Source organism: Lactuca saligna, chromosome 2 (assembly GCF_052625555.1).
Source record: "Lactuca saligna cultivar CGN05327 chromosome 2, ASM5262555v1, whole genome shotgun sequence".
Lineage (NCBI taxonomy): Eukaryota > Viridiplantae > Streptophyta > Magnoliopsida > Asterales > Asteraceae > Lactuca > Lactuca saligna.
The window spans coordinates 159963216-159969215 of NC_136418.1; positions in this window are offsets into that span (position 1 = coordinate 159963216).

The following is a 6000-nucleotide window of genomic DNA, read 5'->3' on the forward strand; positions in this document are numbered from 1 at the left end:
GTAACACGCGGGAATTCGTTCACTATACTTATACATGAAGCATTTTTCCTTTCACCACATTCATTTGAAACTCTCATTACTTTTCATTTTCTTTCTAATAATGATTATAAGTTGGTTAATAAGGTTAAATAAATATCAAACCTAAAGTATAATTATATATAAACTAAATTTCAATACTAAAAGAATATATTTACTTCTACTTACAATGTTATATTTTTACTCTTTAACATATTATACTTAACCTATTAGTTTTAATATGATGTTGTATGTAAACCTTTATCATTTTAAAGCTATAACTTTTGAGCAATTTGTATAAAATACTTAAATTGTTAATTTAAATATAACATTATAAGTCAACTTAAATAAGCCAAATAATATTTTGTAAATAGTTAAAAATGATAAATTGTAGTGTCTTTCTAATAATGATTATAAGTTTGTTAATAAGGTTAATAAATATAAAAAATAAAGTGTAATCATAAATAAACTAAATTTTAATATTAAAATAATATCTTTATATCTACTTATAAAGTTATGTCTTTAACTTTTAACATACTATACTTAATTTATTAGATTTAATATATTGTTATATGTAAACCATTATCACTTTAAAGCTATAGCTTTTGAACAGTTTGGATAAAATACTTAAATTGTTAATTTAAATGTAACATTACAATGTTAACTTAAATATAAATTTCAGTTTCATTTAAAAACCCAAAGAACATTTTGTGAATAGTTAAAAGTGATAAATTATAGTGCTAAATGCAAAAACTAAATTCTAATCTCATTATAACGAAAATATTTCCTAAAGATATTTTTTATAATCTATATCATCATACTATACTTATAAAGGGGACATTTTTCCTATCACCTCATGCATTTGAAACCCCCACACAAATTTCCAAGCACCTCATGCATTTGAAACCCCCACACATTTTCACATTCAAAGTAATTAATCACATATCATGAAAGATTTTATAACTTATATAATACGTTTAATTAGCAATTAATGGATAGTCTACTATAAAAATATCATTCTATTTGAGTACACACACAAATACAAATCACATAAAAATTCACAAAGAAAACAATTTTAAATGTTTTGTGTTGGTTTGATGGCTTTGGACCATTTTTTGATCCATGTTATTATGTTAAGGTTTCTAATTTGTATGTTTGTTATATACTAATTCATTTTTATATTTTTCTTGGTTTAATTATTCTTTTTAAACAATCATTGTATGTTGTGGTTGAAACTTTAATGTAAATTAGATTAGATTCATATTATTAATCATATATTATGGAAAGTGATATAGATAATATTTAATTAAATATTATATATATATATATATATGTGTGTGTGTGTGTGTTTCTATTTTTGTGTTTCTTCAAAGTAATATTTAATAAAAAAATCATGGATATGCAATATTATACATAATATTCATGTAAGTCTCTTTAAAATGTAAATTGTCTATCTTATCACTTTATATTTTAGTATATAACATTTTAATTATAATAAAAAGTGTCTTTTAAAAGTTTTCTTTTGTTTATTAATAATAATAAGTGTTTTTAAAACTAATGAACCATAATTATAAATAATAAAATCGAATTATAAAAATCATGAATATATCATATTATCCATGCAAATCTCTTTTGAAATACAAATTATCTATTTTATCAGTTTATTATTTAGTGTATGTTTTAAATTTTAATAGTACTATTAAGAGTTTCTTAAAAGTCTTTTGTAACTTATTAATAATAATAAGTGGTTTAAAACTAAAGAATAATAACTTTAATTAATAATAACATCAATTTATAAATTACATAACGTTAACAACAAATAAATTGTATTCTAATTGAAGGTCATTATTGAAATTAAAAAATTATCGCATAAGTAAGAATTTAAATTAATCAATCATAAAAATTGTTAAAAATAATATTAAATAGATAATTATATTTAATTTTATTAATGAGGAACATGGATTGATGCCAATGAATAATATTGTTCAAAATATTATGTCAAAGTTAATGTTATTAATATAACCATTTTAAATATATATTTTTCAACATTTTAACAATATATTTTTAACCTAAGCTGCACAACGCGCGGGAACTCATCTTGTATCTTATAAAGTTAACATTTTTCATTGAACCTCATGCATTTGAAACTCCCAAGACTATATAAATTCATTTTTGCTCAAACCACATTCATTTGAAACCTCCATCTTTTAACTAATACAACTCAAAATTATTCTTAATAATGATTTACCACTCAAAGGTTTTATAACTTATATTGTAATTAAACAAATCTTTTTTACTTGTATGGATTTACAAGGGTAGAATATGTTGCACTTTACACTTTTATAATTCATTAGTTTAAACACAATTTGATTATAAAAACATAAATAATCAAAACGATAAATAAATCTCTTTTACTTGTATAGGTTTATAAGGATAGAACATGTTGCACTTTACACTTTTATAATTTATTAGTCTAAATACACTTTTGATTATAAATAAACATGAAGTCAGAACCACAAATAAATCTCTTTTACTTGTATACGTTTACAAGTGTAAACATGTTACATTTTACTTTTATAACTCATTAGTTTAAACATACTTTTGATTTTAAAACTTATAGAGGCAAAACATGTAAAGTTCACCAACATTATAGTTGACGTATTGTTTTCAAACGTATGTATCTTCAAAAACTTAGGAGTTGGAAGACACACCATGCGCGTCTTAGAATTATGCATTTCCTTGTTTAAATATTTGGCTAATATGTTAGGCGGTTAGACCTTTTGTTTCATTTTGACTTATGTTTGCAAAACATGTTTTAGTAATTATCGCCTTTTAGTTTGACAACAGTGTAATTCCTCGTATCGGATTTATGGAAGAATGTAATGTATCATAAATCCTTGTATTATTCAATATGTGTTGTTAACTTTGATCAAACTTTGGTGTCGTAACCCCGACGGTCGGGTGTAACACCTTCTCGTTGGAAAGCAAGATGCGACTACGGTTTGATTTTTGATATAGGTTGTTCTTTTAGATAATGTTATTTGTAGCCTGCTACCCTCTCATCGGGAAATAAACATGATTACTTGGGAATAAAGGACGATGATAATGTTTTGGTCTCTATGTGTTTGCTTTGAGAGAGTAGGCAAGAGAGACAGAAAGATAGGGGTGATTTAATATTTTTCAAGGTTTTTTTTTTCTAGAACCATTTTCAAAAAGCTCCGATTTTGCAGGTTTTCAAAAAGATCAACCACAATTTTTTTTTTATTTTTGGAACTATTTGGATTTCAGATTGATTTTCATTGAGTATGATTTTTGAAACGATTTTGGGATTTTTGAAATGATTTCTAGTTTCTAGAATCAATTGGATCATAGGTTTCAGGATTTATTTTGATTTCTAAAACTGGGGGTGAAAATGGTGTAAATCGGGGTGGTCGGAGAAGATGACCGAAGTAGGATCCGAATTAGGTGGAGAAGAGCTTATTGAGAGAGGAAGATAAGTGGTGGGCGTGTACATGGTTCGACCTACATATCCACCTTTAGGGTGATTGGGGGGGGGGGGGGGGGGGGGGATGGACATTTATTTTCATTTTTTTCAACAAATGAAAATAATTTATAAGTAATTCAAAATAAATTGTAAGGGTAATATAGTTATTTTACATCTGATAAAGAATAAAATATGCAAATTTAAATTAACGAGAGATAAAACATATAAATTTTAACCATGCAAAAAAGATGGTCTGAATTTATTTTGAAAATAAGAATTAAACGTTTTTCATAATTTCTGCACGAAAGACAATTCATGTAATTTACTAAAAAAATATGGAAAAACTACAAATACAATTACCTAAAAACACATGAAACAATGGGTAATTTACTCTAGTTATTATAATTTCTTGATAAAACGTTTAAAGTTATTTATATTGCAATAAATTAAAAAACATCTTCCATGTTTGTTGCCGGAGTCGGCATTAGGACCTTAATGTCATGCCAACTCTATCTCACCTACATTCTTTTTCCCCACACGGTGGATAATATTATTACTAATAAATTATTATATAAAATAAATAAAATTTTATTTATTCTAAGATTTTTTATTCCATATTTAGAAAAAAAGAATATCTATCATATATCCTTTCCATACTTTAACTTATAATTTTTTTTTCACCTTTAGTCAAATTACTTTTCTATATTATGCATTACTGACTTGTACAATACAACATTTTAAAACACAAATTGTTGTGTATGAAAAAAAAATATTGTTTACGAATCAGTTCCTATTAATACAAAAACAAATTTATGATTTATGTTCGATAATTAAATTGGAAAGATGCAAGGCTGTCAACTAAAACGAGTTTTAAGATAAGCTAAAAAGCTGATTATTATGTTTAAAAAAGTATCATTTTAAAATCAATCATATTTTAAAATTTTTGTAAATACTAAACCTACCATAAGTGGTAATAAACAAATAACTTAATTGATCGGATAATATATATAGAGTGGAAACACATGAAACTAGGGGTGTAAAAGAGCCGAGCCGAGCCCGAGCCTGACCAAGCTCGAGCTCGGCTCGTTTCTCGAGCTCGATTCGAGCCTTAAAATGAAGCTCGAGCTCGGCTCATGAGAAATTTAGTGGGCTCGCGAGCCTAATCGAGCCTAAACGAGCCTCTATGCATATATATATATATATATATATATATATATATATATATATATATATATATGTGTGTGTGTGTGTGTGTGTGTGTGTGTCTATATATATATATATATATATATATATATATATATATATATATATATATATATATAGAGAGAGAGAGAGAGAGAGAGAGAGAGAGGCTCGTTTAAGCTCGTTTAGGCTCGCGAGCCCCATTAATTGAAGCTCGGCTTGAGCTCGTTTAGTAAACGAGCCTCATATCTAGGCTCGAGCTCGGCTCGGGCTCGTTTAATTCGATCTCGAGTCGAGCTTTTAACGAGTCGATCTCGAGTAGCTCACGAGTAGCTCGGCTCACTTACACCCCTACATGAAACTAGTGGAAAAGATTTTCAACTTTGGTTATGGGCCTACGACTACGAACAATCATCGGGGCCAAAATCCTGTGACCCCAAACTCGATTTACACCAAACCTTTAAGAATTTTTGGTTTTTATTCCATTTTTTATGTAAATCATGTGGAATCTAGGATTTTCCTTGATCACGTGGCATCTTAGGTCAAGATTTTCAATCATTTAATATCTTACATGCCGACTTTTGAACTATTTCTATTTGTATAAATACCAAAAATAGAAACCGTCTTCTATAAAATTTTGTACCATTGTAAGTTTTAACTTTTAAGGGATCTAATAATATTATTTTCAGCATAAAGCGTATGTTGTATACATTTTGTTTGCTTCTGTTTTTCAATCACGAAACGTGTACTCTAAAATAATATTAAGGTTTTAGACGTAGGATTGTTACTAGATGAGACTATTGTTAAAGTGGCTCTTGTTTACTGCATGTCTTAGTTAAAATTTAACCAATCTATAGTTGAAACTTGAAACTCACAATCGAAACTTGAAAGTGCATGTAAAAGTAAGTCATTTTGACTAATATAGATCCTTAACAGATTAAGAGATAAACATAGGATTAAATGATTATGCATCTTTTAACTCCAAGTCATTAACACAAGAATACACCATTTTATGAAATCTCACCATATATCTTTTTACTAAAACTCAACCAAACAATGTTATATTATGTATTATGTATGAAACTTTATATATATGCATACCTGTTTTTTATTTAGGGTTAGTGACTTATAAAGGTAATGTATTTTGCACAGTGTCCAAATTTAGTCGGAATTTTTTTTTTGTACACGATTTAACATTAAACACATATCATGTTAAAAAAATAATATTGTGACTAAATGTGTTGCAGGTTTAGCCGGTTTTTGGTATAAGTTGCACCAAGGGCCAACATCTCAAATCATCTTCTTCGGTCGTTCTCAAC